The sequence below is a fragment of the Miniopterus natalensis genome, chromosome 5 (genome assembly GCF_054644295.1).
Source record: "Miniopterus natalensis isolate mMinNat1 chromosome 5, mMinNat1.hap1, whole genome shotgun sequence".
Lineage (NCBI taxonomy): Eukaryota > Metazoa > Chordata > Mammalia > Chiroptera > Miniopteridae > Miniopterus > Miniopterus natalensis.
Genome location: NC_142085.1, coordinates 44,893,071 through 44,915,871, shown reverse-complemented (window position 1 = coordinate 44,915,871; position 22,801 = coordinate 44,893,071). Strand labels below are relative to the sequence as shown.

Below are 22,801 nucleotides of genomic sequence, written 5' to 3'. Positions count from 1 at the left end.
AAACCCGGGTAATGGCCAGCAAATATTCTCAACGAGGGTGCTAAGGCTGACCACAGCCTCAGCTCTGTGGTCATACTGTTAAAAAAGTGTCCAGTACTTGACTTACCATCCTAATTTCATATAATTCTGAATATGTTCTACAGGATTTAACTCAAATAACTCACTTCTAACTATTGAAAATAAAATGAAATAATTAACCGCCTACTGGACTTTACGCTCCTCTAAGGCAAATATTTTGCCATATTTCCAGCCACAGTGGCACATGATTGCACTACTAGATGTGACCTTAGAGGTCAACTAGTTCTACTTCAACCTCCTTAAATGAGTAGATAACACAACCTATCACAGCTGCATTAGGTTTTTTCCATCTCTAATTACATTGCTGTCCCATCTCATACTTAAGAATTTCAAACTAAAAATCATTCTAATTTGAGTCTTTGGCAAGTAGGTGAACTGAAATGACCGCATAGCCTTTGTTATATCCATCTGGGACCAGAAACAAGGTGGCAAGATCAGCTTGCAGCAGCATCTCCCTCCCTTCCCCAATGTCGATGTGCCCAACTCTACTCACAGCCAGGCAGCCGTGGCCTGCTGGAAAAGAAATGAATTTACGTGACACTCATAGGGATCTTCTCAAGCCTGACTCTTGCGAGAAAAACATGTAGTGGTGCTTATTAAAATGCATCAAGTTATCACATTGACACTCACATACTTACAAGAATGGTGAATACAGAAACATCACCATCCATCAGATGATAAGAAACGGCCTCGCCAGGGCAGACCGGGGATCAGTATTCTCTGTCCTTGTCAGGGACCCAGACAGGGACCTCAGAAGCAGGCTACGTCATCAAAAAGGGCACCAGTCCCAAAGCCAGGAGACCTCAGACTGCTCCTAGCTCTGAGACTTTCCCTCACCTGAAAACGGTGTGTGGGGGGGGAAGGGAGTTAGCAGAGAAAACCTCCCAGTGTGGGTCTAGAGTCTAGACCTACAGGTGGAGGCTCTGTAAGGCTATTAGAAAAGTGAGCTTGGCCCTCCAGCTTCCTTTTCACCATCGCTTAGCTTTCCACACAGACATTCAAAATGGGGCCTTTTAAAAACCCTGCCTTCAATCGAAGGTGGTTCACAGCAACACTTTGGCTGGTATCACAAGGCTCCCAGGGCAACGCTTCACTGCTTCCTCAGCATATGCCAGTGCCCATTTTACAGGGGGGATTTATGATCCTTCTCTCAGTAGACCGAGCCAAAGTTTTATAATATTCATTAAAAATCAGCACCACACGTAATAATATGGAATACTGCCTGTACACAAGGGGGCCGAGTTATAGGTGTTCAGGGAAACATGGCAGGCTTTCCTGGCCTTGGCAGGGGTAAATTTGCAGGCACCAGCACTATATTAGCACAACCTTCTTTTATTGCAAATGTTCGTTCAGTCGAAGTCCTAATTACTTTCTGTAAAATCTTAACCACCATCAAGCTTTCTTCTGACAGGACAGCCACACGATGGCCTTAAAGTGCAGCAGCAACACCCTGGCAGCCTCCAGAGCGAGAGGCTGGAGAGAGGCTGGAGCCCAGAAGGGGCTGAGGCTGAAGCTGCGGAGGCTGGCTTTTCATCCACACTTGGCAACTTCTCGCCCCCCTTCTAAAACCCTGTGTGGGGGCGTCGAGGCTCCCTCAGTGGGGCAGGCGGAGGCCCTCGCGGAGGATTCAAACATCGACATCAATATTCCGTCAGGAGATCACTCTTTTCTTCGCTCCACCCCAAAGGGTCAGCTTTGTGGGGGGCCCGCGCTGCATCTTTTCTTGCCCCTCTTGGGAAACGCTAGACAACGCAGGAATCCCCGGGCTGGGGGTCCCGCTCCTTTCCCTGTGTGTAGTGCCCGGGACGCTGCCCCCCTCCCTGCGTGCCACACCAGCCCTTTCCCCACTCCCCACTCCCCACTCCACGAGACCCCAGCCCTTGCCTTTCAAGGTCCCTGAGAGTCCCGGGCCGGGCCGGACCGAGCCAGGCGGCCAGCTGGGCCCTGAGCGCAGGGCTCTCCCGGCCGCGCGGCCGCACAAAGCGGGGAGCGCGGCGGCGGCGGCGGCGGCAGCGTGAGGCGCGCCCCCTCCCGCGAGCCGGCGGAGCGCGCGCGCCCGCCCCAGCCCCCCGCCCCAGCCCCCGGAGCGCCATTCGCGGAGCGGCTTACGCTAGTCGCCAGGCGTACGGCGCCCCAGCGGCCGGGGAGGTGCGCTGCCCGGCTCCCGTAAAGTTATTGTGAATGGGGAACGGTGACGTCAGCGCCGAATGTCAACAATGTAGCGATTGAGAGTGTGGGCGTTCCGGGGAGAGCGCGAGCCGAGCCTCGCGGAGCAAACAGCGCCCGGCCGCCGCCGCCTCAGCAGCAGTCGCCGCAGCGACCGTGCACACCCGGGCTACGATCGCAGCCGCGCCAACGTGAGCGCCCGCCGCCGCCCTCGCCACCCGCCTGCCCACTCCCGCTGCCGCTCGCCTCTCGCTCCCCACCCCCGGCCTCCCCTCGACCCTTCCCCTCCCCCTTCCCGGCACACTCGGGGAGCTGGGAACAAGCTGCCATGTGATGCGTGTCCTCTCCTCGAGCTTTCGGTGACCCCCGAACCGCCCACTGCGCCGGCCGCTGAGAGGGGGCTGCGGTCTGGGAAGACGCAGAGAAGAGGAGGCGGGAAAGGACGCAAAGTTCTCTGGTGAGGTGAGTCCCCGGTCCCGGGCCCCGGCGCCGGGCGGGGTAGCGGGGCAAGTTTGAGGGGGCAGTGGGTGCGCGGGGAGGCGTGGGGAAGCGGCGCGGGAAGGGAGCCGCCGTCTCCCGGCGCGCAGCCGCCGGCCGAGCTCCCTGCCCGCTTTCATGAAGCATTTTCTAGGAACGGGAAGGCGGTGGGAGCCGAGCTGGCGGACGCGCCGCGGCAAATGTGCGCTCTCTCGCCTGGATGTTTACTGCGGGCGAGGCGGCATTGTATTTTGTTCGCGTCGACGGGTGTTTTGGAACAGTAGGGGGAGGAGGAGCGGAGGGTAATAAGTCAGGCGTGGGGAGGGCGGGCTGGAGGGAGGCGCGCGTCCGCGGGAGCGGGAGCAGCTGTCAGACCCACGGCCCTGCTCCCCGCCCGGCGAGGCCGGGGCGCCCGGGGCCCCGGAACGCGGTCTCCGCGCGGGTCCGACGGCCTCCAACCTGCCTGCGGCGTTCATGCCCCCGGCTTCTCGGTGAGCGCCCGGGCCGCTCCGCTTCTGCGCTCAGCTGTCAGTCGCCGCTGGGTAGCCGGAGCCACTGAGACTGGCGGGTCATCAAAGCCCAAGTTTACACTCGAAAAGAGGCAGGTTGGGGCCTCGCAGCGCAGACCTCGGGCTGCACGCTGGATGAAATCCCTACTAGCCAGTGACCAGGTTATCAGAATGCGCCTCTGGAAAGGCAAACCGAGAGCCTCCTGCCACCGGAGGGGGAAATCTTGCTTGTCCCTTTCCCCAGGATTCTGCATAAAATCAAAGTGCAACACGCACCCTCTTCTCCCTCCCCACACTTCAGTCTCCGAGCCCCAGAAGCTCAGTCTAAGGAAAGGAGTTTATCCAGGGGACACCTCTCCACCTCCCCGTGCGGAGGCGCTCTGTGGGTCTCAGTTCTCACCCGGTGCTCAGAGCCGAGCGCCGTGGAGAGGGCGGCGGGCGGCGCTCATGGACTACCCCAGCTGCCCGCGAGAGGGGATTCTAGTGAGCTTTTCGGCGACCTCGGTCTGGCCGAGGATTTGCAGGAACTCGGACCGTGGGAGGAAGGAGGCAGGGCCGGGTGTGCGTGTTTGAAAGCGGCCGCGCAGCCGTGGCTTCGTGGGTCTTGGGTACGCGGAGTATCCCCAGCACCCTTTTGTGTGTGGGAGAGTTAGACAACTTGGGGCAAGTTTCGGGCCCAGCCGCTCCCTGTATGGTTTAGCCTGTGGCTGGAGAAGGCGAACCTCACAGCTGGCGGCCGCCGAGACCCGTGGCCCCTGGGAAACGTGAGCGACTGGGGGCAGGGGCGCCGGGGCCCCCGACCGAACCACAGACTCCTGGCGCACCCGCGGATAGCGAGACGCACCGTCCCTCGGTTTTCACTTTCTGTCTAGTGCTGCTGTCTTTTACTCTCTGTGTAAATTTAATCTATTGAGTGTATTTAACTAAAAAGGGTAATTACTTTAGATAAAAATCCTTTCCTGCCTAGTGGGAACCTTGGCCGAGATGGTGCCTAATGAGATATTTCGCTTTTGTCTGTTTAGAGTAAAATTAGAGATGTTAACTCTGATAACGGTTTTCTCAGGTCATTAAAATGTAACCTGTAGGAAAGGCGTGTGGAGCCGCGAAGGCTCTGGCTGACATGAGAGAAGCTGAGCGTGAAAGGCTGCCACTCCTTCCGGGGAGAGGGCTATTTTGGTAAGGCAGAAAAAGTCTTGCTTCTGTGGGAGGTTGCCCCGCCCTGGTTCTCCAGCAGCTCTCCAGTAGAAGGCATTTTTCATCCTTGCAGGTAATAATAAACGTGAGTCAAAAATGACATCTCGTTAGAATTAGTCTTTATTCTGTAAGAGAGATTGCTAAATTACATCGTTGCCTTCAAACTGCTCCAGTAAAAGGTCTGTCAGCATTTCCATTATAAATTCAGTTTTTGGGAGTTTATAATTTCACCACAAAACTTTGAGTGGCTGAAATGTTTTTTTCCCTCCCAGGGTTCTGGTTTAAAAAGTGCATTGATTGCCCACTTCTACCTCATTTGCTATTCTGGAAACTTGAATATTCAAGTTTTAACAAACGTACTTTATTCCATGGTTGTGTATTCCGTTTCTGGGATTCCCAAATGTTTGTTAAAACATACTTCATTTGTGCAGAGCATTAATTTCATTTTGGATTTTGGAAGGCTTTAGGTTTGCCATTTGGTAATCATAAATGTGTTGAGTTAATTCTTCTGGTATCTGTCGACTCTGCAGGTGGATTGAAATGTCAGTTTGTATTGTATATGCCAGGGTCTTATCGAGAAACATTCTCTTCATACGTGTGTATGTCTGAACTCATCGCTAAATTATGAACACCCCTGTTAGTTACTTCTCAGTTCTTTGTGTGTTGCATGTGAGGATCTGCCACAGAAGGAGTAAGGCAGAAAGTGAGGGAGAGAATCTGGACACCCCCGCCCCATTCACTTTTCAGTATTCCTAGTGCTTGGGAGGAAGCCGTTCATTCTTTCTATTGAATTATGCCTTTAAATCAGTGTCTTCAGGCAAGTCCCTTCCAGTCCCTCACCTCTAGCTGCTGTGTAAGGGGCTTAATTATTTGCAAACTGCCTTGAAATCCCTGGATGAAAGGCACTGCATAAGTGCAGAGTATTGTTATTCAGATATGGAATTTAATGATCCATTACAGTTCATCAGGAAAATGCACTTTGCAGTGATTGTAGGAAATGTTTCCACCTGATAGAGGGTAATAATAACTGCTTAAAAGTAGGTTCAGATTACGGATGAGACAATTAACTCTAGCCATGTGCTCTTCAATTTGTTGCAATTCATTTTGTGATCAAAGTGAGTCACAGAGAACCAGATGGTCAGGTTCATGTTCAAATCTCCCCTAGACCAGCCCTTCACTTTTGGGCCCACTGTCTGCACAGCCGACAGGGACTTATTCATTAGCGCTTGTGAGCTGTTCCTCAGAATTTGTGATCAAGGCTCCAGTGATGCCAACAAAAGGGCTCAGACCAATCTGTATTGTTGGGAGCAGTTTAATTTTACTTGGATTAACTTGTGCTTAGTGTCCTTGGTATGGATCCAGCCTTAACGAGGGAAGACAGAGATCCCAGTGGCTCTCTAGCTCAGCTGTGCAGGGCTCCGCTGCCCTACTTTTTGTACCTCAGATTTCAGGGGCTATGGTGTCTGGCTTGTTGTAAATGCTGACTTGATGCTGAATGAAAGACAGAATACTTAGATAAATAAATACCTTTCCAGTTTGGCTGAAGGGGTGGGGAGCAGGACCAGCTTCCTGGGCATGGGACCTGCACCACTGCACAGCACCCCCCTCCCCCCCACAGAAGGACCTCACACTCGGTTTAATCTTCTGCTGTTGTCTTGAAATCTTTAATAATTCTTGAACACTGAGCCCTTCCTTTTCATTTTTCACTGGTCCTGGTGAGGTAAAGGGGCATAGGGTGGAGTGGCAGGTTACAGTTACCCAGCTTCTTTTTGTCCACTGTAGCCAGGCAGGAATGGGTGGGAATACTAGCTTTGTGTTGCCACATCATCTGATTTTTCCAAGGGAAGTTGTATATCTAGATTTTTATGTGGAATCCCTGATTTTTAAATATTAGCCTAAAATTTTTTAAATGTTGAATGAGAACATTTAATGGGCTAATACATCTTATTGTTTAATATTTCCGTGTCTGGCTATTTTCTAAAGGCCTGGCACATAGTAGACAATTTCTGAGTCTCCAGCAAATGAGTGGTTATAGCTGCTGGGAAAATTGAAAGATACAAGAAAAGCAAAACTTGAAATCAACATTGAGTCCTACGCAGGGACTGATAGCTTTCTTTTCAATAGAGAATGCAAGTCGAAAGGCCAAAACATTAATACCATGGATGGCACCATGTAATCCTCTCCAGGTAAATCATTCATTGCTTTTGAACCACCTGCCCACTATTTAGTTGTTATTGACCAAATAGGGCAACTTGGCTATTTAATGCTTGAGGACCTCCGTGAAAATTTGACATTCGAAAATACCCACTAAAATAATAGCTGTGATTTATTGAATGCTCACCATGTGCCAGCAACGGTGCTAACAACTTGACCTACATGTAACTCATTGACTCCTCAAAGCAACCCTGTAAAGTTAGGCACTGTGCTCATTCTGCTGAAGAGGAAGATTCTCATTTTGTTGGAAAGAATTTTATCAAAATGGAATGAGTATTTTCTTGATTGTCTAAGGGTTATTTCGTGATCCTATATACAGAATCTAGCTCTAAGGCAATGACTGGGAACATAGCATACAGAGAACATGGCCCCTACTCTCATGTACAAGAAACAGAAAACAGTAAAAGATGGAACAAATTTGTCAAAATTTGCAATTCAGACAGCAAACACTACTTCCTTCCTGTTCCTCTCCTTTCCCTATCTGGATGTGGAAGACGCTCCAGTGACATATGACCCTGTCAGAGGCACTAGCAGTTCAGAAGTCAGGGCTGGCTGCAAAAATTGACATTTCCTTGATAAAGGAGATAGCTTTTGGCATACCTGGAGCTATGTTAGGAAAACCAATACCAAGGCCTTGGGAATGGCAGAAGATTACCAGTGACAGTATGTGACCTCTTCCTGTCCCACCTTTAAATTTTACATAAATATTTACAGATTGTTCAAGTCCCAACTGAAACCTGATGTGAACTAAACCTTTTGTAAACTTGTTAAGATTGCCCAGAATGTTACTCATCTTTTATTTTTTGTCTGGAGCCACATTTAATAGAAAAGTAGTTCTTTCTTTGTCCATTCAAGGTTTTCCTTTCACATTTTTTTCCGTTTTCTTTTATGTTAATTTCAAATGTCAGTCTACCTGAAACTGAAAGTTAATCTTACCATCAACATGCTGCTCAGCTTCCCTAAAACTGGAAGTATCCTCAGAATCACCGCTGTGTCCTTTCCAAGGACCATTTCTTTTCTAAAGAATATGGGAATTGAACCTTGTCCTACTAGTGGCACTGCTTCAAAAATCAGGCAGGAATTTCGCCTTTGTTTTTCCTTGAGCTATTTTTTCCAAAATAATAAATCTCCCCAATCTGAAAGCATTTCACGTACTCGTTCATTGTAGTCGTTGGAATTACAGCCAAAATGTCTCGGTCTTCCCCAGTGACTTCATAATCACCATTTCTCCGGCTTATTCCCTGGTTAACTTCTCTTTTGTTCCTTAGCCTGATAATAAATTGTCCTTTGGTTCTGAGCTATGTCACTTCCCTCCCTGACCCTTTTATTCCTCTCCCGAAGGCTGTAGGACACCCTGCCGATGCCCCTGAGAGCCAGCACTTGGTTAGGAGCTCCCTCCTGTCCTTGTGTCAGTTTTCATTTTCTTCTTTCCCAAGCATTTAAATCCTCCACTCTCCAGTCCTCCCATATTTCTCATGATTGTTTTCATTGGTTCCCGAGCCTGCAGCTGGCTCCAGGTTAGTTTCAGAAGAAAGCTTTTTGCGTTTCCAAGTTCTCCATCAATTCCAGTCTCACACCATCCTTCTCTCTCCCTCCCCCTGCCCCATCACTTTCCTCAGATGCTCCAGGAGTTTCCTCCAGACCCTGCAAGTCTAAGTCATAGCCAGCTTAGACTTTCACTTTGGAGTTTAAAGATGACAGAGCCCAGCTTGCTTATTTCCATTTGATAAGAAGGTGCACCCTCAGCAAGTTTTCTTGGTATCCCCGCATCCACAGATTATTGGCGGTTTTTATTTTCTTCCCATCCTCTATTCTCCTGAGCAGCAGAAGTTTATGGATACCACAAAATGGGCCACGTGTCCAGAAATGCCATTCTTTGGAGGCAGATGCCTCGTTCACTCACTAAACAAACATATACAGAATATCTCGTATGTGGCAGGTGTGGTGTTAGCCAGTCATGGTGCTGGCAGGGAGCACCTGGTCCCTGCCCTCATGAAGCAGAACATCTAGTAGGCTGGATAATGTTAATCAGATAGCAACAGGTAACCCATTGCATGTTCTTGGAAGGAACGGTTACCATGCAGCAGAGAGTGTAAAGGGGAATGTGACCTGTGTGGGAGGTTGGGGCATCCTTTCCTGAGGTCCTGTAGAGTGAGCTGCCATCAGTGCCCATCTAAAACTTAGGCTTCCTCTTTCCCGTAGCCTCCTAATCTTATTAATTCACTATTGTCATTGGCTCTTTGGAGTATTGCATAAACTATGATATAACCCTTTGCGCCGTTTTGGCAAATAATGGTTCTTGTATACAGAGTCCAGAATTGATTTATTTACCTGTGTTTTTAGAGCCTGCTAGAAACAGAATTGTTAATTGCCAAGAATACTGTTCGTTTTCATACTTGGAAAAAAACCCACAAGTTAGCATTCTTATTTTCAACATATTCAAGGTCGTTTTGACAATGTTTGAATAGTTAGAAGCTACACAGACATTCCCTCCCTGTTGGCTGGTAGGTATGGGACCTGGGCAAGGATCTTCAGTGAAAGTGTGAACCTAGCTTCAGTCTGAAGCCACTGCCTTCCCCAGAGCAGGACGGTCTCGCACCTCTACAGATCAAGAATGATTATTTAGGCTACTCTCAGCATAATTTAGGAATGTTGACAATGTCTATTTAAAACAAATTGACTATGCTATAACTAAAACGCCTGTATTTTCTTTTTCTTTGATGATAGTAGCTAACCTGTGTTGGGAGCTTCTTGTGTGTTACTCATATTAACTTATTCAATCCTGGTAACAACCCAGAGCTAGATGTGATCATTAGAAGCCGAGGGACAGATGTTGCCCAGCTAATGAGTGGTAGAGCCGGGATTGGAAGCCAGGTGTCTGACACTAGAGTTGTTCTGTATCCACCGTGCTGTTCCACTCCCAGCCCCCCCTTTCCTCTTCTTTTTCACTGGAGGTGGGAACGCCCTCCAGCAGGTCTCAGAAGTGGAAATACAGGCCAGTTCACCAAATATTGGATGTTTTGTTGCTGTCTATCTGAAAGATGAAACTGAAAAATAATTTCTCAGTGCCCCTGAGTGAATATACCTCCTATCTTTCACAGGGCTGACTTTCTAAAATGGCATTCCTCAGATCTAAGTGTCCATTTGGGGATCAGAAAGTGGAAGTGATGACATGTAAAGACAAAAGAAGAACTAAGTAGAGCATGAGTCCCATGGCTCTGTCCCCAAGGTTTTCCTATAGCTCAGGCTCCTACCCTCTGGTTATGTGAAGAATTTGTTTTTAGCTTTTTTTCTGATGAGGTAGGAAAAGGTGAAAGAAACCATTCCTATAATAGGTTGATTATTCTACTACAGAGGAAGAATTTCATTCAGATCCAATTCCATTAGAGCTCCTAATTAGAAATATTAGCCACTAGTAACAGATAAAAGCAGGTAACCTTTGCTCTCATTCCAGTCAATTTCAGGAAGAGATTATCTTGCCAGATTAGCATGTTGCAACTCTCAACCAGAGAGTTGAATGGTTTTAGAGGACTCAGCTTTGGCAGTGACCCCAGTTACCTCGAGTTTGCAGGGTCACTGTTTAGAATGCTGACTGAGCTGTGTCCTGGGCAGACACCCTAGTTGTCTTCTTTAGTCAAGAGGCATTTGTCTTGGGAACTGCTGGAACATTAAGTGTCCATTTGTGGCTCAATTTGGGAAAAGGTCAAATGTATGAATGTACTGTGCTTATTTTTCAGTATTTAGTTCAACTTTTGGAGATGGCTAAATGGAGGGATGCTTTTAGTGTGTCACTGTTGGAAGTTTGAAGTGATTAAAAAAATCAAGCAGAGGAGTGCATAAAGATATCTATGCAAACAATGATGAGCTTAAATTAAAGCTGCTGATTTAATATGAGAATTACTTGCATTGATTTGTGGAATATCTACTTGGGTTCAAGATTCCATATTATGCAAATGAATGAGCCTTGAAGAGTCAAACTGTGGGGAAAAAATGAAATTAACTCTAAAGGGTATTATTACCCACTCAGCAAGAGGAAAATGTAGACAACCTTAGATTTAACTCTTAGTTTTCATGTATCTTCTTGGGAAGATCAGCATCTGGGATGATGATCTTTGCTGCAGTTGTGAAGAAGCCAGACAGGGTTTGCTGTCAGTTCTCCCAATGACTCCTTTCTGTCCTCCACTCCTCGCTTTGCTGCCTTTTGACCATCCAGTGCCCTTAACGAGTGCCCTCCTTCCCTTTCAAAACCAGTCTCAGGAAAGGATTTTATGAAAGAAGTTTTACTAGGGTATAAATAACTGAGCATACTTAGTGCATTACTTTTTTGTGAAGCATCAGCGTATTAATAGGAGACGAAGCCAAAGAGATAAAACCCTAAAAATGAGAATAGTGGAATTTCACACACCGGTAACGTGGTGATGGGAGGAAATTTCTGAGCAAAGAGAGGGCTGTTTATAAATCCAGCCTTGGACAGAGAATATAGAGAAGCAGATTAGAGGATATAAACCGCTGCAATATTAAAGATATAAAGGGCAGATGATTTTTAATGTAATGATATATTTGTCAGTGAGCATCACCTTCCCCTTGCCAGACACTGATCTACTCACATAAACCTGTAGAGCAAGATTGTGTGTTATTTGACATTTAAACAGAGCTTCAGGGGAAAGTCACTTGGTCTATAATTAGGAATTTCTGTCAGTTAGTCAGTAGCAGTGAACCTGAAATACTCTATTATCTTTAAATGTTGCATTTTAAAAGGAAAAAAAAGCAGTGGCTCTCACTCACCTGCCTCCCCACCCCACAGTTTGATTGATAAAAACTGAGATGATAAATTTATTTCAAAATTGGCATGCCCCTCCTATGGATGGTGGTGACATCTGGACATTTGCAGAGGTTGACTGATTAATGAAACCATGCTTATTTTAGATACAGGTGTTGCCTGCTAAATAAAACCCAGTTGTGGGGAGTCTGAACTGCCTTCCATACTACCCTTTGCCCACCTCCAATGCCTCCAGCAACCATGCTATGTTGAGTTGATGGCGCCATCTAGTGCTAGTCTCTGGAACTGCCCCAGTGGGCTCCCTAGCTCTCATTGTTCCTTTGCTGTGGGTCAGATCCCTGAGAATCTAGCTGGATGAGAAGAGTGTCACCTCCCTGGGAGTGCATTGTCTAGCGGGGGACTTCCCTCTATTCCTGCTTTCCCTCTGTCTTCGTAGTTTAATTATCCCCACATGCCTTCCTTCTCTCCTCCCTGACTACATTTCTTTCTGTTCCCCTCTCTCTGGTATCCCCTCTTTATAGCCTTTCCTTCCTTTTTCTCTTCTAACTTTAAAAAAAATATGTTTTTATTGATTTTAGAGAGAGAGGAAGGGAGGGGGAGAGAGAGAAACATCAGCCGACTGCCTCTCACACCGCCCACCCCCTTCATTTTTACTTCTTTTCTAACTTTTGATCAGTTTGAGGGGAGAGAAAAAAAATCAGTACTCACAATTGGTAAATATAAAGATTTTCCAATGATATACCAAAGCCAGGGAACACCATGCATTTTAAAGTGAAATTAATCATTAAACCCTATTAAAGAGCCAAAGTGAAGCTAAAGACCAAGTCCACAGTCTCACTTAGAAGACTCATCTTCCTCTAGACATTTTCTCAAACAGGCAATCGAGTGTTTTCTTTAGTTTTGGAACTATTGTTACAGTATTATTTTTTCTTTTTAAATTGCAAATGTAACCTCTCATTCCTCTTTTAAATTTGGGACACTTTCATGGAATATCCTGAAACATCATGTTATTGGTGTGGCATGGTTCCTGTGGGAAAATGTGCCCTGAGACCCAGTAACCAGCTTTCCCGTCAATTTTTGGATCCTGTATTAAACGAGAGAAGATGAAAGATGCGTAGGATAAAGCCTGAGATGTGACTACTCCATAACGTTTGTGGGATCTGAATTAGTGTACAGGTTTCAGTCTCCCACATCAAACAATAAATTTTAAATTTCCACTTATGTTAAGCATCTTGATATTGTGGGTTTGAAAGTAAGTCCCCTCTGAAAAACAGGAACTGTGCTTGTCTGTTACCGGTTCTTGTGGTCAATATGGCAACTATTTTGATTTTTCAGAAGGGAGGAAAAGCAGTTAAATCCAGTTAAAATTAAAACCAGTTAAAATTAACTAGCTTGTGAGATTTGAACACAGCTGTTCCACACATCACAGCACTGTGAGTGAGTTGTTTGTTTATTTCCACAATTAATTACTGTTAGTTGCTACTACTACGTATTAAGTAGTCACATACATTATTTATATTTTTGGTTTAACCTTGGAGAATAGGAACTGCAAGAGTAGAGAGGTTCCTGTTTGCTTATTTGCATGTACCTTGTTTTTGTTTTTGCTCGGTAGGTGTGTGCACCTTCTGTATGCAAGAGTAATTTAGCTTGTCAGCAGTTTCCTACCAGAAGTGCTTGCTGACTCATGCGGCTGTTGCAGTGCTCAGCTGGCCTCTCTGTCAACTGCCCACAGTGCCAGCGCTACCCTGGGAGAGCACCAGGCATTTTAGCTGCTGGAAGGCTATTTTCAGACCTGTGGTCACTGCTGAGCTGGGTTCCCTTCTCCTTCCAGCAGCCAAACACAGCCTTCTGATTGCAGGGTAGAAACTGGACATATTTCTACCTTTGTAGAGACTGCATTAGAATTAGCAATTCTGGAAATCCCTCAGGGAAACCGATTTTTACTTCATTTTAAATTTCTGGGACTCTTTAAGGGGAGAACGAAAAGGAGAGGTAGTAAGGGAAAGGGAATATGCTGTTATTTTCTCCTTAGCACCAGAAGGAACTTTCATGAACCTTTAACTTAGGCTTCCTTGGTGTAACCGAAACCTGACCCACTTCTCCCTTGGCGAGGAGCATGTGTGTCTTGGGTAGGGAAGAAGCAGAGTGGGTGCTGAGTGGCTAGCCCGACATTGTTTTGTGTGGCTCCAGTCCTTAAGTAATGACAGATTTTGTTGGTATCCATTGCATGTTATTAAGGTTAAGAAAAACAGACAAACACCTGACCCCAGGTCGTTTTAAAGCTGGCATCTGTTTTCAGAGATAGTTTTGCTGTTTGTTTCTGGAATTCAGTTCTGCTTATTTTCATCGGTCAGTGTGACTTTTTTTGAAATTTCTAAATAAGCTTCCTTTTGTAGTTACAAGTTGATCAAATTATCCTTAACTATCTTGAGAAGTGAGATCAGCTGGGGAAAAGAAAGCTTTGCACACCCTCAGGAGTTCTCATTTTTTTAATTTTTTTTTTTTTTTTTTTTTTTTTTAGCTTCAATAAGCATTCTGCAGCAGCTTTGACCAGTAATAAAGAAAAAGCCAAGCCACAGTGACTGTGTGTAACATGATGTTGATGGAAGTTCTTGGTTTCCGCCGATACAAATGACTCATCAGTATCAATAGAATTGTGACTTCTAATAATAACACAGTGCAAGACCTTCAAAACATGTGGTTTTAGCCCTAGCTGTTAGTGAAAGGTTGGAAAATATTAGTTTAAGCATTTTTTTTTCTGATCTCTTGATTTCACCCAAGTATAAAGTTGTTTTTTGTAGGTGTGATGATCACACTATTGTTTTTTCATCTTACTGTTTTTAGTTTTGTTATGACTAAGTAGCCAAACTCAGATCATTTCATCGTTTAGAAATCTGTGCAGTAAGCATCTCCTGACAGGGATGTGTTTTGAGGGAAATGTGGCTGAAAAGCAAATCCTCCCTGAACAGAGAAAGGAAAAAACTGGTACAGACAACAGTCCACCGATCTTGCTTGCCTCCTACACAGCATCTCTTGCGGAGGGCTGTGGTATTGCTGACTGGCCCTGTTGCCCTGTGAGTCATTGCCAGAGGATTCCAAGAGGAAGGCTCACAGAAAATTCGAGTCAGAGGAGAAGTCACAGTGGAGAAGGAGCAGCTATCACAGGAAGGAGGGTGCTGTCTCCTTTCCACTGCTGAGGGGCTGCCTAGAGACCCTGAGCATCACAGGAACTTTAGGTGTATACTCATATTTTGCAGCCTGTTTACTTGCATCTCTATATGGGAGCATTCTTGTTTTTTGGTTAATTTTTTGTTTGTTTGTTTAGTTTTGGTTTGTTTTTCCTGCAGTTTGGCCAGACCATTCAAGATCACTATCCTAGCTCTACCACAGCGGTCTTACCCATGAGCTTTGCTTCTTGCATTCTGTAGTGAAAGCAACCAAATTTCCAGAATATGAGAACAACATCTACATTTACATTTATAAAGCTTTTTCTTTCTAAACACTTCATCTTTAGCAGTGTTCTGTTATTTATTTCCTAGCTACTAGAGCCAGAGGCCTTTGTGCCTTGCTTGCTACGTTAGCATTGATCTGAGAAATAATTGCTTTAAAGGGAAGCTGAAAATTAGAATTGTGAACCCTGAGAAGGACTCCTTGTGGTTAAGTGGGCCCAAATTCATAACCAGAGGCTAGCAGCCAATTCTGATGGAGGCATTTTCACGTGAACTGTATTTCAGGAAAAGTCATAGATAGCTACCAAGCCTCCTGCACTGTATTCCTGCCATCTGAGCCGGCCCTTATAAAGGAGTTCTTGGAATCCATCTTTCAACCAATGGACTGAGACCTGCCCCTTCCAGTCAGAACTGAGCTAATATATCCTTATTTGTATCTATACTGATCAATCGGAAATACCTGATTCTGACCAATCAGGACCGTAATATTTGGACCAATCAGAACTGTATGATTAGGATTCCTTATTTGCATAAAAATGGACCAATCAGAATCAGGGTAGGCCTTTTTCTATAAAAGGTGGCCTCTTCTCTGTTTACGGGGAGTACACTTTCGGTTTCCTCCAGAGGCTGCATATCTCTGGTTTGCAGATTCTTCATTTGAATAAGGTTTCTCCTCTTTTTACACCTCAGATTGGGGACATTTGTTGACAGAATTTTATTTAAATTTTGTGTCAGTCTTGTCTCTTTCACACTGTTTCTAGATGGATTTGTATATGAGTGTGTGTGTGTGTGTGTGTGTGTGTGTGTGTGTCTTGCTATTTTCTCAACATTTTGGGTTTCTAATGCTCATCCTTCCTTATTACTCTTTTTACCCTTGTATCTTGCTACCTGCAAGAGTTTCTTTTCTGGGTGCCTTTTTCTTTCCCTCTCTTAGCAAGTGTTTGCATTTTTTCTCTGTGTGAACACTTGCCTCTTCTCATTTGTTCTCTTAGATTCTGTTGGCTCCTGTCTACATGCCCACACCCTTTTCTCACCCCATTCTTGGACAGACCTGGGCATACACACACACATGTACTCACTATAAGCACATATGTGTGCAACCACATGCACCCATATGATGCTCCTCTCTGACTCCGGTATTTTGCTCATGGAGACACCCCTACAGCAGCCTCAGGTGCTACTGTTGCCATCCCTGCCAGCAGCCAGTTTCTGGAATGGGTCATTCAGGTGGGAAAGAAATCAGAAGGAAAACCTGACTGGCTTCCTGCCTGAGACTGAAAATGCATCCCGGGAGGGAAGCTGGATTCTGAGGAGCTGAGAAAAGGCCCAAGGGAGACCCCAGCTTCAAAGGCCAGGGAGGGGATAAGGCCAGGCTCAGGGGACATTAGCAAAGGAAGGACAAGACTTTGAGATGGTTCTGCCATCCAGCCTGGAGCTGGAGATCCCGATTGGGTCAGAAATGGATCTGGATAGGGTGGGGTGGCTGAGGAGAAATAGGGGGGTAAGGAGGCTCAGAACCTGGGGTATGAAAGGGGACTGGGATCTTCTAACTGCCCTTTGGCTGTTAAAATGTTCCAATGTTCCAGCCTGGTAGGTCCATGGGAATGGGGGAGAGAACCCACAGGACACAGTGAGGAGTAACTCTTTCCCCACGACCCCTCAGGGAGGCCTTCCCCAACTGCCCTGTGGAGTTCAGGGACTGTCTTCCTTCCAAGACACCCCACCCCTTTCCTCTCCTTCCTTTCCTCTGTAGATTTTACTACTCTCTGACATGCTATATGTGTTGTTTACTTGTTTATGATCTGTCTCCCTCACTGTGACTTAAGCTTCAGGAGCTCAGGGGGCATTGTTTCCAGTGTCTGGCCCTGAGTGGGTACTCAATAAATATGTATTTGTTGAATGAATGCATGAATGAATGGATTCATTGACTCTCTCTGTCCAGAAACCACCTATGGCTTCTTGCTGCCCACAGAAGTCTAAATTCATCCTCGGTAGAACATTTAAAGCTCTGATAATTGTTCCCATCCTACCATTTCAGGTACATTTTTCACCTATGTTTTCTTCATACTGAACTTTAGTTTAATTTCTCTTGAACCAATTTATGTTTTGATTTTGTACAGTTTCCTAGTGCATGAGTTATATACATTGACTTTGAAGCTCTTTTAATATAACCTATCCTAAAATTACTTCTTGGACAAACCAAGACTTACTGAGGACTTGCTCTTTGCTGAGAAGTCTGTTAGGCACTGGATGCAATATGCAGAATGCAATACCAGTATAAGTGTTTCCTGTCTGTAAGGAAGTTTTTTTATATTGGAGATGGCATATATAAAGGGACATGAAGCATTTGAATATAGTACATGGCAATATGTGCTCAAAAGTCAGGATGAATAGTAGAGGTAAGTTGTGTAGGAGTTGGGAGAAAAGAGAGTCAGTAGGGTTTGGAGGACTGGGAAGCTTTAAAAGGAGTTAGATCTATATATGTCCTCAAAATATTGTGGGATTTGCTGAAATGGTCCTTAATTTCCTAGTTGATACCTTTCACGATTTTATATATGTCAGGTTCATCGTTTTTTTTTTGTTCCATATCAGTCACTGTCAGCACAATGTCCCTTGACCATTCATAAGATGCAGTGAATGGAAAGATATGAAGATTCTAAGTGCAGACCTGTGAAGTGCTTTCATAATAGGACAAAGATTTAAAATGTATGAGGAGTCCTTCACTTTCATTGTTTGAAAAAATATGAATACAACTCTGTTCGCTAAAACATGAAGAGTGAGGAAACAAGCCCAAAATAGTTGATGATATTTGTGGCAGCTATATAGAACTGGTCCAGAATATGTAAAAAACACATATAAATCAATAAAAAAGCCAGACAGCCCAACAGAAAAATGATACTGTGCATTCATATACTTAAGCACTTCATAAAAGAAATTCAAATGGCTAGTTTAATAATCAAGCACATGTGAATTAAAATCGCAACAACATACCATAAATATCCTTTGATTGGCAGAAATTTAAAAACCTGACACTACCATGTGTTGACAAGGATGTAGATGGATGGGAGTTCTTGTATATAGCTGGTAAGAGTATAACTTGATACAATTACATTGGAAAACAGTTTGCTGTTACCTAACTAACACAAGTTTAACCTGCTAATAACTTAAGCAGTCTTAATCTTAATTATACATATAGGAAAAATTCTTCCTCATGTGCTTAAAGAAATATGGACAGAGATATTCAAAGAAGCATTGTTTATCAGAGCAAAAACTGGAAACAGTCCAAAATACCCATCAACCTTGGATTGAATTACCACATTTTGCTATATGTATGAGCTGGAATCCTATTCGGTAGTGAGAAATGAGCCACCACCACAGAGAAGAGGATGTGGAGAGGGAGCATGCTTGGTGTTTAAGAGCAAGGATTCTGCCCGGGTTCAAAATTCGGTTCTGCCACTTATTTTGTGACCTTGGGCAATTTTCTTAACCACCGTTTTCTCCTCTGTACATTGGGGAAAATAATAGTGCCTACTTGATACTGTTGTTAGGAGGATTAAATGAGTTAATATTTGCGACATACTTAGGAGAGTGACCAGCATATAATACCTTCTGTGTAAGTGTTAAACAAATAAAAATGGATACATCAGTATGGATGAATCTTACAAACTTAATGTTGAATGAAATAAGCCAGACACAGAAGAATATGTACAGTATGATCCCATTTATGTAAAGTTCAAAAGCATGCAAAGTTAAATATATTGTGTAGGATGTATATATGGATGGTAAAACTATAAAGAAAATTAAGAGAATGCTTGTAACAAAAAAAATGAATGTAGCAGTTACCCCCAGAGGTGATGGAGCGGGATTCATTGGGGAAGGTGATGGGGAAGGGGTTCATTAGGTGCTTTCCAAGGTCCTGGCAATGTTTTGCTTCCAACCTGAATAGTAGTCCCAAGGGTGTTCTTTTTAAAAATTATTTTGTAAAGCTGCATGTGTTTTTCACATATGTGTATATGCATGACCTATTAGGTAATACATTTTTAAGGGTTTTTGTGAGTTGTTATTTTCTGAAAATATTTCTGATTTGATCTGTTATTTTTAAATTGCCTCAGGGACTGCCAAGCCCAAAGCAGCAAGATGACATTTAACAAGAATAAATGTAAATTCCCACATTTGGGTTAAAAAAAAAATTGTTCAGGTACAGAACTTGCACACCTGTTTGGTACCAGTTCCTGTGCAAGATTGTGAGCGCTAGCACAGCATGGTTCTTTCGTTCTTACGGAAGGTGACAGCTCCTTAGAGCCTCGTGAAGAGAACTGTCCTCTTTAAATCAGGTGGTGCAGTGATCTCACTCAACTATTCTCAGGCCTGGTTTTCTCATGTATGGAATACTGTGCACTGTCCCAAAGGACTATTTGGGGAAGAAAGATATTGACCATGGAGGGAGCATCCTCTGTGATCAAGACGTTTAGGGATCTGGAAACTGGCCAAGAAAGTGAGGATGTTTAACTGGAAAAGAGATGTAGGGAGATAAAGGGTATCTTCTATCATTAGATAAGGAAGCAGGCTTTCTTTGTTGCTCCACAAGTACCTCCCGGCATCGTCTATCGTTGGAGGCAGGTTTTGCTCCCATTCTAAGCCGAAGCCGTGGGACTTCCCTTAAGCTTGATTAGAACCTTGCTACCTGACACGTGGTCCCTGGACTGGCAGCATCAGTATAACCTGGATCCTGAAAGAATGCAGAGTCTCAAGCCCACCTAACACCTTCTGAATCACAATCTGCGTTTTATCAGGATCCCCCAGGGACTCACATACACATTTAAGTTTGAGAGGCACTGGGCTACATGTTTTAAGATCCCTCTTCATAATTCTTAGGATTCAGTGATTTTATTTAGTAAACTGAAAGTTACCAGTTCATATGTAGCATTATCAATTTAAAATACCTATTGTTAATATAGGTCTTAAAAGTTCTCATCCAAGAAAATTCAATTTGTAGCTATGTGTGGTGACAGATACTAGCTAGACTTCTGTGGTGACCATTTCACAATACAGGAGTGGGCAAAAGTAGATTTACAAGTTTGAGTACGTGAGTTTATTCTTGTATTATTATTTATTAATCATTATAGTATTTTCCATATGAACAACTGTAAATCTACTTTTGTCCATCCCTGTATATACAAATATTAAATCACTATGTTGTACAGCTGAAACTAATAAAATAATATATGTCAATTATATCTCAATTACAATTTAAAAAAAATAAAATGCCCAAGTATGTGTACATTAACTCTAACAAGTATTTGTTGCTCAATTCATTTGAAGGAGATTTGTCCATTTTGCCCTAAAATAAAAGTTAAGTTCCTTATGTGTTCGGGTAGTTTATAGCAATTAAAATATAACACTAGTTTTTCTTTTTAATATGTAGGAGAAAATTCTTGCCTAAAAATTGTATTAATTTCTTCAGTTTTTTCTTCTCTATTCATTAAAATTTCCAGGGTAGATTAAGTTTCTGAGTATCTGATAAGAATACATTTAAATAATGAAAGCATCTTATTATACATTGATTTTATATTTAGCCTGGGTTTTTTAACTTGTACTTATTCCATATTTTGACCTTATGGGAACCTTTGAAGTCTGAGTATTTTATAGTAATTCTCCACTGTAGCCCTTATCTTTTAGATTGTAGATCTGAGATCGGGCAAGTAAAATAGTTTTACCTTTTTTCCTCTCAAAATACCATGACTAAATTGAGTTCATCTCTTTTTTCCTTAAGTATTTTGCTACTTATCCTTTTAACTTAGGAAGTTCAGATGGAATCCATGATTCATTTCTTATTTCCTCCTTTATTCTTTTGATGTTTATAGTAAAGCTAATACTTAACATGATAGCCATAAAATTCCAAAATAAAAAAGTTCTTAAATGACTTACAGTCAGATATAAAATATCGCAAAAATGAATGGGGGAAACTTCTTATGAATAGAAGATGTTCTTTAAGCCATGTAACCATGGGTTGTTTCACACATGTATTTCCAGATCTATTTTCTTTTGGCATATATGACAAAAAACTTTCCTTTGACAGGTGGCTTAGATAATATTTGCTGTATGTATGTCATCTAGATGACATAATGTATGATAAATGGCTTTATAAAATAGTGTTATAGACATTCCCATAACTTTTATGCATTATAATTATGTTTTAATTTTAGTTTAGCAGGGTTTCCCCTCCTTTTATAGGACTGACTTTTTTTAAAAAAATCTTAATTCTGCCTTAGTGAGTTTCTTCCCGTTTTGATTTCTTAATTCATAAATGATTGTGAACAAGTGAACCACATTCCATCATATCAGTAACTGGCTGTGAGGTGCAAGGCTAGACTTTTTTCTACCAGCCTGTTTGCTTGCTTAATTTGTTCATTCGTTCATTCACTATGAATATATGCTGAGCACTTTCTGTGTACAAAGCTCTGGGCAGGACATAAAATAAATAAGACAGTTCCAATGTCCAAAAATGTTTATAATTTATAAGTTTATTTTTAATAATCATAGCATCTTACCAAATTTTAGATTATTAGATCACCATTTTGAATATTGAATAAATAGGAGATTAATGTTGAACTTAATAGCAGTTAAAAATTGCTTGAAGTGCCCAACCAGGTGTGGCTCAGTGGTTGAGTGCTGACCTAGGATGCAGGCGATCGGGGTTTGATTCCTGGCCAGGGCACAGTCCTGGGTTGTAGGCTCGATCCCCAGTCAGTGGTGTGCAGGAGGCAGCTGATCAATGACGATTCTCTCCCTCTCCCTTCCTCTCTCTGAAATCAATAAAGATATATTTTAACAACAACAACAAAAATTGCTTGAAGTATAATTAATTTTTAAGAGCTAGGTTTATGAAGATCATTACATATCCCTATAGGGTTTACCTGATCTTAGCTTTTTTCCAGAATGATTTGAAATCACATATTTCAGTCTAGACTCCAGCTGTGCTGTCCAGTGTGGGAGCCACTCACTACTTGTTGTGCGGCTTTTGAGACTTGAAATGCAGTTAGTCCATATTGAGATGTGTTGTGAGTACAAAACATACACTGATTTCAAAGATATAGTATACAAAAGAGAACAAAATATTTATTTAACAATTTTTTCAGGTTGGTTACATGATGAAATAAATACAAATATTCTGCACATATAAGGTTAAATAAAAATATTATTTTTACCTGTTTCTTTTTACATTTAAATGTGGCTAGAAAATTTAAAATTACATATATGGCTTACATTATATTTCTACTTGAAAGTACTGGTCTAGACTGTAAAGTGTGGAGTGATTGAGAGCTCTCAGAGAAGAGATCAGAGCTTAGCAGAGAGCTTTAGAAATGAGATGCCACCGACAGGATCCACTTACTTGAAGAAGTCCCAGTCTGCACCTTTGCCCTACTTTCAGAGATGCTTGCTTTCCTGAACCCACAAAAAGAGCACATTGCATGCAACAGTGATAAGCATTTGTATATCCTTTTTGCTAAAAATTCACTGTTATGTCATTTAATCTTTGCTGTTCGCTTCATTGTATAGGAGTGGAAGCCAAGATTGCATAATTAATGGTAAAATCTTGAATTTGAGTCCAGCTCTTTAGCTCCATTTTGCTATGCTGAGCCACTCTAATTTTCACACCTATAAATCTATTTCTTGAGAGAAACAGCTAATTTCATTTCATTTAAATTTTAAATTTAATTATACATTGAGAAAAGTATATATATCACATACATTCGTCAAGCTGATGAATTTTCACCAAGTGAATACTGAAATAACCAGCTCCCAGGTTAAGACACAAAACATCACTACTACTAGCTCAGAAATCACTCATGCTCCCTTTTTAATGACCCATCCCATGGTAACCACTGCTCTGACTTTTAAAAGCATAGATTTGCTTTGCCAGTTTTTCAGCT

The 22,801-nt window shown here is 43.2% G+C and overlaps 1 protein-coding gene across 4 annotated transcripts in view; it reads left to right on the top strand.

Moving 5' to 3' along the window:
- The first annotated feature begins 2,495 nt into the window (after nucleotides 1-2,495).
- The window catches only part of BACH2 (BACH transcriptional regulator 2), a 305,235-nt gene continuing 284,929 nt past the window's right edge, over nucleotides 2,496-22,801 (top strand). For 2 of the 4 annotated variants that reach the window (XM_087817513.1, XM_087817511.1), the window contains exon 1: nucleotides 2,496-2,701. The gene's annotated coding sequence lies outside the window, so the exon portion shown is untranslated. Of the gene's footprint in view, nucleotides 2,707-22,801 lie in introns of all 4 variants that reach the window. The other 2 variants (XM_087817512.1, XM_087817510.1) reach the window with 1 other exon arrangement.